Source organism: Bactrocera neohumeralis, unplaced genomic scaffold, assembly GCF_024586455.1.
Source record: "Bactrocera neohumeralis isolate Rockhampton unplaced genomic scaffold, APGP_CSIRO_Bneo_wtdbg2-racon-allhic-juicebox.fasta_v2 cluster10, whole genome shotgun sequence".
Classification (NCBI taxonomy): Eukaryota; Metazoa; Arthropoda; class Insecta; order Diptera; family Tephritidae; genus Bactrocera; species Bactrocera neohumeralis.
In genome coordinates, this window is record NW_026089623.1 from 18,629,048 (window position 1) to 18,641,162 (window position 12,115).

At 35.2% G+C, this 12,115-nt stretch overlaps 1 protein-coding gene across 1 annotated transcript in view; it reads right to left on the reverse strand.

Moving 5' to 3' along the window:
- LOC126765272 (homeotic protein caudal) overlaps positions 1-12,115 on the reverse strand; it is a 124,865-nt gene that overhangs the window by 54,820 nt on the left and 57,930 nt on the right. The window lies entirely within an intron of this gene.

A 12,115-nucleotide genomic window follows, 5' to 3' on the forward strand; every position in this document is an offset into this window, starting at 1 on the left:
ACTTCATTTTATTTTTAAATTATAAAACAATTTACAAAGCTATTTCATTTATTTAATTTAAAATATAAAAAGGTCATAGGGTAATATTTTCGCATTCTAATATAAATTATAAGCCACCACTGGAGTATTATTAATTATTGTAACAAGCTACTAAAATTTTTTGATGTTTATTTATTATTTATCAGCTGCAAACTGTTACATACAAAGCCATTTTTGAACAATATAAAATATTAGAAATGTCATTAGCTCATAATTGACAAATATACTACTGTGATCAAATTGAAATGCGAATTTTGTCCATTTCATCTCCTTCAAAGTAATCCCCTCCCGCTGCTATACTCTTATGCCAACGAATTTTCTAGTAATCACTTGCAAAAATCCTCCGTCCTGATGGCTTCAGAGCCTTCTTCGATTCAGTTTTTATTTAGCATAGATGCCACTAACAGTACTACCACTTGCTAACACTTCCTGTGTCCGTCGTTTGTGGACAGCGCAGTTCACTTAAATGAACCTACCTGCGCTCAACGAGCACAATGTGACAAGAAGGACTGAGTTTTTTGAAAATATTAAAAATTGAAAATGAAACGACTCAATGTTTCAACAATAAAACAGTAGTGTCTGATTTTTTTAAAGTGATTGTGCGAAAATATTTAAAAAATAAATTTTTTTATTGTACTACTTGTATACTCTTTTAATCTTTTGCTACAGAGTATAACAGTTTTTTCACCTAACGGTTGTATGTATCACCTAAAACTAAGAAAGATAGATATAGAGTTATACAAGTATATACACAGTGGTCGGTCTTGTATGGAATCGGCGGGCAAAAATACTTCCACTGCCTATATATAGTAAAAGTGAAACTTTTGCCAGAGCTGTTTAAAAAAGCAATTTTTTGAATATTATTAAACTAAATCAAAAACTGATTTTAATAAAATTGATTTACTTTTGCATCAGAGTTTCCATTGACTGGTGAAGAAAGTAACTGAGCGATCCGTTCGTTCTCTCGTGTATGATGGAGACGATACATCTTAACATCCTTATTGCTATACTCATCAGATTCTTCTGAGAGCCCTCCAATTGAAACTGGTGCATATAGAATAACATCGGTAGCGTGAATTAAAATTTTACGTACTGACGAAGGAAGATAATACCAGTAATATTTTGAAGTTAATTCTTTTGCAGAATCTAGCGCAAATGTAGTGCATTGTGAACTGATTCCTTTTGAAATTGAATTTGAACAGGACGGTAATAGCGGGTGAACGAAGGTTTGCATTTTTTTCAAATTTGTTTGTGCTCTTCATCATTTTACGATTTTATTATCAGTTCCACATGGACATATGTATGTCGTGACAAATAAATTATTGTTATTGCTTATATTCGCTCTGCCCAGAATTACCATCTAAGCCACATATTCCTATTGATAAAAGGTAATTAGAGGACTCATTCTGTTCATTAATTACATTTGTTACGCAATGTAGTCAATAATTTTTTATTTCAACTTCAATATCTGATTTGCTCAGAATAACTGTTTTTTCTTTAAAATGTCGTTATAGCAGGGTAAAAAGTTAATATCAAGTTTTTTGCTATCGAAGCTTCTAATAAGTAGATGCTGAAGCCTTATTAAATCTGCTTCACACATTTTCTAAACACCAAAATTCAAAAATATATTGTCGTGAAAGTTTACACCGACATGATGTGCCTAAATAAAAGTACGTAGGGTAGAAGGGGGAGCATTCGCCACTGGGGCACATTCGCCACCCACGGTTATCTCTAAACTCAGTATAGCAATCGAATTTGAATTATCGATAATGTTTGCTTCATCTGACCACCTCTTGTTTAACTTATTTTGGAAGTTGAAGTTTGCAAGTGATCGTAAACAGTCGCGTTTATTCCGTTTTTTGTGTTGCAGTGGAAAGTTTTTAAAGTTCGAATATTTTGTAATAACTTTGTCAATTAAGGTGTTCCGTAAAAGATTTTCATAAGTGTGATACCGACTATATTGCCTTTAGTAAAAATACAAAAAAGGTTTTGATAAAGTGCTAGAGAGTGTAAAAACAAAGAGAGTTTTGAAGCATGCCTGCACCTGGGGCACATCCGCCACGCTACAGGTGGGGTTGTTTCGCCGGCATATGTGCCCCATGGGGTAAATGCACCACAGGCATATGTACCATGATGGGATAAATTTACCATACCCCATCTGGAAAATGAGCACATGAGTAGACATATTAAAACGTGGGAAATATTTTATAAACTGATAAGCGCATTTTGGTACTTGTATCTACATTTTCCACATAGGTTGTTATTAGCACCATAGTTCGAAACTATAAAAAAAAAGACAGACCGAAGTGATTTGGATGAGAAAAAAGTTAAACTTGCAATCAAGGATGTTCTTTCAAAGAAATTCAATATAAGTGAATCTGCGCGAACCTATGGCTTGAAACGCACTACGTTACGAGACCGACTAGCGAAGATAAATAAAGAAAGAGCTAAAGCACTTGATGATTCCGGGCAATCCTCGGACGATGAGACATTTTTGTTCTCTTTGAAATATAGCTTAAAGCAGATATTTTCAAAAAAAAATGGAAAATGAAATAGCAGAATACTTCAAAGTATGTTCAAACCTCCAACATGAATTTAAGTACAGCGCTGCACGGAAGTTCGTTTTTGATTATGCTGAAATGAATGAAACTAAAATCCCTTTATCCTGGACAAATAATAAAATAGCAGGAGTTGATTGGATGCAAGGCTTCATGAAACGACACAGTGATTTAAGTTTGAGAAAACCTGAAAACACCAGCCTTGCGCGTTCTATGTCTTTTACCAAAGCAGCTGTTATGGCATTTTTTGACAATGTGCACATTCTGTATAGTAAATTTTCGTTTGCACCTGTCGACATTAATAATCTTGATGAAACAGGAATAACAACTGTTATGCCTCCTCCAAAGGTATTTTAGCACGTTTTCTTTACCTTTTTGCATTTGTACATACATCTTTAACCTAACCTAATGGTTTTTTGCTAGGTGATTTCGACGAAAGGAAAGCGTACTGTGTCTCAGGTGGCGTCCGCGGAAAGAGGTTTTTAGTTACCATGGTGGGCATAATAAATGCTACTGGAAATGCACTTTCACCAGTATACGTTTTTCCGCGAGTTAAGTAAAAATATCACTTTGTTAATGATGGTCCCAACGGCTGCGTAGGTATTGCTGCTAAAAGTGGTTGGATGTCAACGGACGGCTTCTGTGAAGTTCTGAAACATGTTCAAAAAAACACCCGATGTTCCTTAGAAAGACCGATTTTGCTTTTTTTGGACAATCATGTTTCGCACTGCAGCTTAGCTGCTATAATGTTTTGCAGGGAGAATGGCATCCACATGATAAGCTTCCCACCGCATTCGTCGCACAAGTTACAGCCCTTGGACATATCGGTATTTGGACCATTTAAAAAACATTTGGCCACGTCATATAGTGATTTCCTTTTATCCAATCCTGGACGAGCTATTACGATTTGCGATATACCTCAACTTTCGAAAATTCCTTTCAAAAGTCATTCGTCTCTGAAAACATATGCAAAGGTTTTTCCACAGCTGGAATAAGTCCATTTAACAGACAAGCAATTCCTGAGGCAGACTTCATTAGCGTAGATGTCGAACATCAAACTGCTGATATTGACTTTGCATTAGAGTTAGTTACAAACCAAAACAATGTTTCAATTGAGCCTGCTACTGCTTGCGAATCTTCACCCATACCATCTGTTGGCAAAACTCCATAGCAAGTTCGCCCTATTCCTAGAATAATCAAACCTTTTAACTCTTCGAATTCAAGGAAAGGTTCATCTAAAATTCTTACATGTACACCTTCCAAGGAAGAAAAGGAGAAAATTAAATCAGGGAAGGTGCTGCCATGAAGACCTACCAGAAGGTCCTTGACTTTTAAAAAACGAGTATCCTCGGATGAATCATCAGATGATGATTCCTTAGTTACAAGTTTTGCAGATACCGATAAATCTATTGGATCGTTCTTTGACTCCGAGAGTTTAGATTTGAATAATTACATTCTTGTGCGGTTTGAAGGTCCGCAAGATCAGTTTTACGTTGGCCGCATAGTACGCAAGTTCGAAAGTTCTCTTGAAATCAATTTTTTAAGAAATTGTGGGTGCTTTTCCAACCTATTGTTAAAGACGTAACGTTTGTACCGAGAGCAGATATTGTATTGAAGCTTCCTGAGCCCATCCATCTACCTGGAACTTCTCGAGCGTCGGCAACATATATATTTGAATCAGATTTAACAGAATATAATGTTAAGTAAAGTTGACAAGAGCTATAATTTATAATTTTTCAATAAGAGCTAATGTTAATCTCTGCGAAAATAAATCAATAACATTCAAAGAAACAATAAAGAAGCAGTTATTAAATGTTTTTACACCGTGGCGTTTGTACCCCATCCCCTTGGCGCATCTGCCCCATGGGTGGGGCGGTTTCACCAATTTGGGAAGTTCGAAAATGTGTTGAAAAAAATATAGAATAATTAAAAACAACTGGTAAGGGAAGATAAGGAAAAGAAGCCCAAAAATGTAGGTTTACAGCCAAGTAAACATTGCTAGAAAAAATTTTTTGGTTTGACTTCCACAGCAATTCAAAAAAAAAGGCGAATGTGCCCTCTTCTACCTTATAAAACAAACATTTGATAAAAGTGAGAAAATGATAAAATGAAAACCCAAGCTGAAATATGTATATGCATATGTATGATGAAAAAAAACATAAAAAACAATAAAATATGCACGAACAACATACACATACGTACAAAAAATTAAAAAAAAATAACATATAAAAAATCGCATGCCCGGTAGAATAACATGAATAAAAAAGAGAGGTGCAAACTGTTGCAGCTGAAAAGCATAGACTAAGAAAACATTAACTAATATGAACAAACTTGATTCATTTGAAAGCGAGACAGGGATCAGAACTTTTTGTATACATTAAATCGATTCTTTTAAAATAATAAAACAACATATTATTATATAAAAACCACTTTCTTATATAACATATACCTTTATTCTCAATATTCATTTCAAGTTATGGCGATTAAACACGATTTTATATTGCGATTTGGTTTATTATAAGAGATAATTATTAAGCTATTTTCACTGCAGAGTCCGCGTGTTTCTATTGTCTCACTTCTCTCACTTTTGGTAGCGCGTACGATTGGGATATAGCAAAAATGTATTTACCGTTAGTTTTATTGGTTTATACAAACAGTGGTAAATTGCAAACTATTATTTTTTTTATTTTTGGCCTATAAAATCGACCAGTATGGGATGGCGAGAAAATTTGAAGCAACGATCCGTCCGTCCGTGCAAGCTGCAACTTGAATAAAAATTGAGATATCTTGATAAAACTTGGCAAGCGGATCCTTTAGTATGTACAAAAAAATGTTTTTTTTATTTTGTTTATACATTGCAACTAGTTAAAGTAAATGAAAGGACTAACAATATACTTGAATATGATTTAGACGTATAATTACAAAATTACAAAACTACTATGAAAGTTTTGGCTAATTTGAAAGATCGCTGGGTTTAAGGCGTTTGAGTTGTCTTAGTGGTCCATCTCTAGAAGTTAACATAGCTACTTCTTGGTTACAATGCTGTAGCAATATTTTCTGCGTTAACCGAGTTTGCGCCTAGATCACGCTCTATATCAGCACATCTACAATACCAAGGCGCTTTGACAATTAGTCTTAGTCCTTTGGAATTGGTGGATGACTTTCCTATTGTTTGCGTAAGTACATCCCCAGAGTTGTGCACCATAGCTCCATATCGGTTGGAGTATTTGTTTATATATAAGTAACTTATTTTATGGGTTACATTTATTTTTCATCCATTAACGATTGGTTAGAGTCAAACGTCATTCCTAAGTATTTGGCGGAATTAAAGTACGGTATTCGTGCACGGTCTATGAAAATTGGTAAGGGCAGTATCTTACTGTATGTGAAAACAATGTGTACAGACTTAGCATCTCTCTCTGTCATTTCTTTGCCCGTTGTAAGACTTTATTTACAGCTTTTTGGAAATTAGCAGTAGACTCGTATTCATTACTACCAACAGCAAGCAACGAGGTATCATCTGCAAATGTGGCTGTTGTGTAATTGCAGAAGAAAGAAGAGGGCCCAACACAGTACCTTGTGCAACTTCCGCTTTTATTTCCCTAAAAATAGAACATTTGTCTCCTTGTTTAACGCGTAAGTAGCGGTCTGATAAAAACGATTTTATGATGTCATAATGCTGTTTCGGTAAAATCAGTTTCAGTTTCGAAAGCAGTTCTTTGTGACAAACTTTATCGACGCTTTTGCAAAATCCAAAAACACTGCAAAACTGAATTTTTTTCCTTAAAGGCATTTTCAATAATGTGCGTAATCCTGTGGATTTAATCAATCGTAGAATGGTTGGCTCGAAACCCAAACTGATATATAGTTTTTCATTCTATGATTTTAATGATACGTTTTATGGGAATTTTTTCAAAAAGCTTCGATATTATCGGTAGAAGTGATGTGGGCCTGAAGAAGATAAATCATATCCTGGTTTTCCTGGAATCCTGATAACTTCAACAATTTTCCAATAAGTTGGCACGTATTTGAGATGAAAAGCCGCGTTAACAATATTAGTAACTTTTGCTATACTTATTTGAAGAAGCTATTTTAGGACCTCGGCAGTAATCGGGTCGTAGCCGGAGGATTTTTTGTTTTTCAAATTTTTGATTTACTCACTTAGCTTACTGCTCGTGCAATATGAGATCTCTTCGCTTTCTTGACTGGAAGCAGTAGGATAATCTACGTGTGTTTCATATGGGGAGAATATTTTAGCTAAATAATCCGAACATACTTCTGCTTTTTTGAATCGTCTCAGGACTTATTTTAATGGGACATATTTGAGTTTCTGGTGTTTGTAGTCTTTTACAGTTTTTCCAGAGAGGTAGTCGGAATTTCTTCCATTCCTTAGGGACCGAAGATATTTTGCGAAAACTTCATTTTTAAACCTCTTAATTTTCCGATTAAGATCTTTAGAAACTTTATTTAAATAGATTTATCAGCTGGGCAACGAGTTTGATGCCACTTACGTCGTAGCTTTCTCTTTAATTTAATTATATAATACTGAGAGTTTTCGGCATTTTTCCCTAATTCCGGTGGACTCTCCCAAACGGCGTGTTGCATACTTGCTGTAAAGTATAAAATTTCAGATTGATCTGATCTGTATTTAATATAAAGACATATTTACTTTCGTATTATTCCATGATCGTTCTAAAGTATTCCTAATCTGTACGTTTATTATACAAGGCCGCTGTTTTGTCTTTAAGGATGACGGTTTCACTATAGGTTAAATAGGTTGGAGAATGATCCGAGTTAAGGTCAGAACCCTGATTGAACGACAAATAGTTTCAGGATATTTTGCCGACAATGAAAAAATCTATCAGGTCTGGAATCTTTTAATAATCTGATGGCCAATGGCCATGGGAAGGTAGGTTCGCCGAGAATAAGTAACTTCCGGTTGACTGCAGTGCTTTATAGAGTTCTCTCCCCTTTGTAGTCGTAAGCCTTGAACCCCAGTGCGTGTTCTTTGCGTTGAAATCTCCACCTATTATGAATCTATACCTGTGTCTGTTTATTATTTATTCAAATTGGACTTGACGCCTTGGAGGACTGTATACAGAGATAAGTGAGAGTGGACACTGTTGTAGATTGAAACTTATCAGTTGAAAGCTTTTCTTCCTCTAAATGTATAATCGTATTTTTAATTAATATTGCGCTTCCGCCACGGGCACAATTGCTTGGATGAATTGTATGGTAAGTTTCATAGTTTTTAATTTTAAAATAGGTTTGTGACGTAAAATGTGTCTCTGATATCATACATATGTATGTGAACATTTTCCGAGTTCAATACGATTTCGATTTCTTTTTTATGTTTGATTAACCCATTTGAGTTCCATAGAAGAATGTTTATAGATTTAGACATCTTTTGGATATAATGTGAATTTGATGTTTCAGCGGTAATTTTAGGATCTTCTATTTTATGATGTTCATTGTTTTTTGTTCTGAAGTCTACAGAACCTTCTACTTTTTGGGCTAGACCATCATCACCTTTTTTGTGACCCCTCGATAGTTGGCTGGATATGCTTCGCCACAGTTAGAGCATTTAGGCTGTTGCATCTCTGGTTTCGAACATTCAGATGTTTTATGCTTACCGGCGCACTTAACGCATTTTAATTGTTTGCTACAATAGTTTTGTGTGTGGCCAAATGACTGGCAATGTTTGCATTGTGGTATCATCTTAGGCAGTTTTACCGGTTCAATAGAAACAATTGAATTTAATATAGTTTTGGTTTCGTAAATCTTTTTTATGTTCTCCATGAGATCGAATGATACCAAAAATATCTCGAGGGGAGTTTTAGTTTTCCATTGAAGACGATTGACAGCACTCAGTGCATTTAATCCTTGCCCTTCTAAGTCATTAATAAACGATTTCAGATCATAAGAATTGTGCAATTTTTTTACAATAACGCTAATTGGCCGCGTTTGCTTATTCTCAATGCTATACCAAGATATATTTCTACTTTTAATATGCGTCTGTAGTCTCCTATGGAGAAAGTATTTACTATATATATTGCATTATTTAAAAGTTGAATGGTAAAATTGTTTTTTGATTCCGATTTTGCAATAGCATATTGTTGCTGATAATTACTGCCGTTGGCATCTCTAAACACCATAATTGGTGGAGGCCGCGAACTATTTCTGGGGTAAGCGGTTTTATTATGGCGTTATCTGCTTTTACAGGAAGATCAGGAGAATACTCCGCTTTTAATTATATATTTCCTCTATGTCCAACAAAAAGTGATATCGCAGAAATAACAAACCTTCCAATCCAAATTAGTCAGTGGTTGTAAGTCGCTGCTTCTGCACTCCAATACACCTGAATAGCGCGTTTTGGATTCTCCGGATTGATGAGCAGATTTTGTTAATTTTCTGCCTTTTTCCACAAAAAATAACAAGCAGACTTGCCAAAAAAAAGGTATACCAGGAATGCCCTCTAATAAGTTTAATGTACATATCACTTAAAATACTAAAGCTAAAAAAAACCAATTTATCCAGCTCAAATATTATAAGAACTCCTACCGACTGTGTGAAATTAGAAATCGAAATGTAACCCTGTTCACTCCGCATATAACGGTACGGTAGAAAACTACTACAAGCGCGATATAGCTCGAACAGCTTGACAAGCTGGCTGACAAGGATAATGCTCGAAAATTCTACAAAAAAATGCGGCGATTAGCAGAAGATTTGAAGACCGGAGCATACTTTTGCGAAACCTTCAGAGGTGATCTAGTAACCGATGCCCAGAGCGTACTAAAATTATGGAGGGAACACTTTTCCAGTGTACTGAATGGCATAACACCAGAAGATGGGGAATCTCAATCCACAAAAAAGGAGACCCTACAATCTGAGCCAACTGCCATGGGATAAGCCTTCTCAACATCGCCTACGAGGTTCTATCAAGCGTACTGTGTGAAAGATTAAAGTCCACCATAAACAAACTGATTGGACCTTATCAGTGTGGCCTTAGGCATTGAAAATCAACAACTGACCAGATATTCAATATGCGCCAAATCTTGGAAAAGTGAAAAGAGAATCGACACGCACCACCTCTTCGTCGATACCAAACGAGGTTTTATACAATGCAACTCCTTTTCATGTGACTTTTCCAATCTACACTTGGAGAATATAATTCGAGCTGCAGAACTAAATACCTTCCCTATTTGGTTCTGCAGCTCGAATAATTTTCTATAACAGTGTACAACTGTTGGCGTACGCCGATGATATCAATATATATTGATGACAGCACGTATCTCAAGACCGATACACTATGTACACTTGCACTTATAAATCTTCTAAAGTCTGCCAACTTATGACCAATGCTTACAAATCCCATCAAAACATTTCATGCCCCTAGGCGGCGTATCTGTAGTTGACTTTTGAAGGAAAATGTCAGTAAATGTATGTGATATACAATTAAAATTGGGAGAGTATCTTTCCGGACAATAGTATCTCTGTGTATCAAACATGTGTTGAATCGGGTCAATACTTCCCTAAGCCCCATATACCTAATATAAATATTTTCGATTTCCTGGGTGATCTTACGTTGCATATATCGGCTAATATAGTTACCTTAATGAAAATTTTAAAGTGTGTTTTAAATATAACAGTGCATATTTGTGCCTAAAATGAATAAAATTGGGCGAATTGACCTAGCTTTTGAACATCCGTCTGACTTTACTCCAAATGATTGTCGATTTTATCTAAGGTATCTTAATAAAACCCAGGGAACATTTTTTTAGTACGTGGCATGATAAAAGTTAATAGATAAAATCGGGTCAATACTACCCCAACTCCAATATATTACATATCATATAATGGTTTTCTTTTTCTAACAAACCTACTGCCGAATATGTCGTTGTATGGGTTATATAGTATGTAGTATATGTATATATAAAATTACTTGGATTCCGATCCTCTGGTTGAGGTTTTACACCTTAAAGTATTTCCCTGGCTTTGATAATGAAACACAGGGAACATTTTTTAGTATGTGTCATGTTAGTAGTTATTGGATAAAATAGCGTCGATACTATCCTAAGAACGAGTTTGCACAAAATCGGTCGAAGGGTTCTTCATTTATAACACTTTTTGCAACCAATGAAATCAATATAGATACTATATCTATATATATGTATATATAAAGTAATGTAAAGTAATAATATATAAAGTTATGTAATTGTTATGTTATTATGTCTTTCATGCGGTCATTTAATTTCAGACCTGCTTCGATTAAAGCAAATTGTCAGCGATTATTATTGCTTTGTGTTTATATTTTTAAACAAATTGTTGAGTGCATTCATACAAACGGTGAGTCTGAAATTGTTCAGATTTATACTACTTATGTATATGTGTGCGTGTACTTTTCTAAGTTACACGATTTATTTCAATTAAATTGTCAAACAACGGCAAGTTTTGAACAGTTGAATCGAAATACATGTATGCATGTGTGTTTCTTTATTTAAATAAACATATTGTGTACATACAAGTGTTTTAATATTTTTATGATAGATGCAATAGAATGAAAAATGCTACGAGCCAGACGAGCAGATATAGGTCGGCGAGCGCGTAATGCAAATGATGCGCCATTACCAAGGTGATCACAGACTGCAGAGGAACGCGCACAAGCAAATGCATCGCAGCGTGAATGTATTGCTCGAAACAGATCTGTTGACCCTGTACCTGTACTGAATCTTATACGGCGATCACGATTACGTCGTGGTTATACTTGTAACAGTCATATTCATTATAGTATGTACGGATAAATTGGAATGATGGACGCGATTTGTCCATATTGTGGTCCGGCTAACTTTCAAGGTGAAACGCCCGGGATGTGTTAAGCTAATGACAAAGTGCGATTGCCAGCATTAAAAACTCCACCCGAAACATTGCATTCATTAACCTGTTGCTGTTAGCAGTGAAAAAGTTCTTGCCAAATTTGATTGAAGCTACGATCTTACGCAGGAGTTTTTGATACCGCATATACGAATGATTTTAACTGATATACCGTTTCAAATCAAACGATTACAATTAAGTTTTGAAACAGCTAACAATTAATAAAATATTTTTTTGTTTGAATAAATGAGTTTAATGTTAAAATATTTTTTTTTCACTTTACGTAGCACGTATGCCGAATGTCGGTCATTGTATGAGTTATATGTACATATATCGGGTGATTTTTTAAGAGCTTGATAACTTTTTTAAAAAAAAAACGCATAAAATTTGCAAAATCTCATCGGTTCTTTATTTGAAACGTTAGATTGGTTCATGACATTTACTTTTTGAAGATAATTTCATTTAAATGTTGACCGCGGCTGCGTCTTAGGTGGTCCATTCGGAAAGTCCAATTTTGGGCAACTTTTTCGAGCATTTCGGCCGGAATAGCCCGAATTTCTTCGGAAATGTTGTCTTCCAAAGCTGGAATAGTTGCTGGCTTATTTCTGTAGACTTTAGACTTGACGTAGCCCCACAAAAAATAGTCT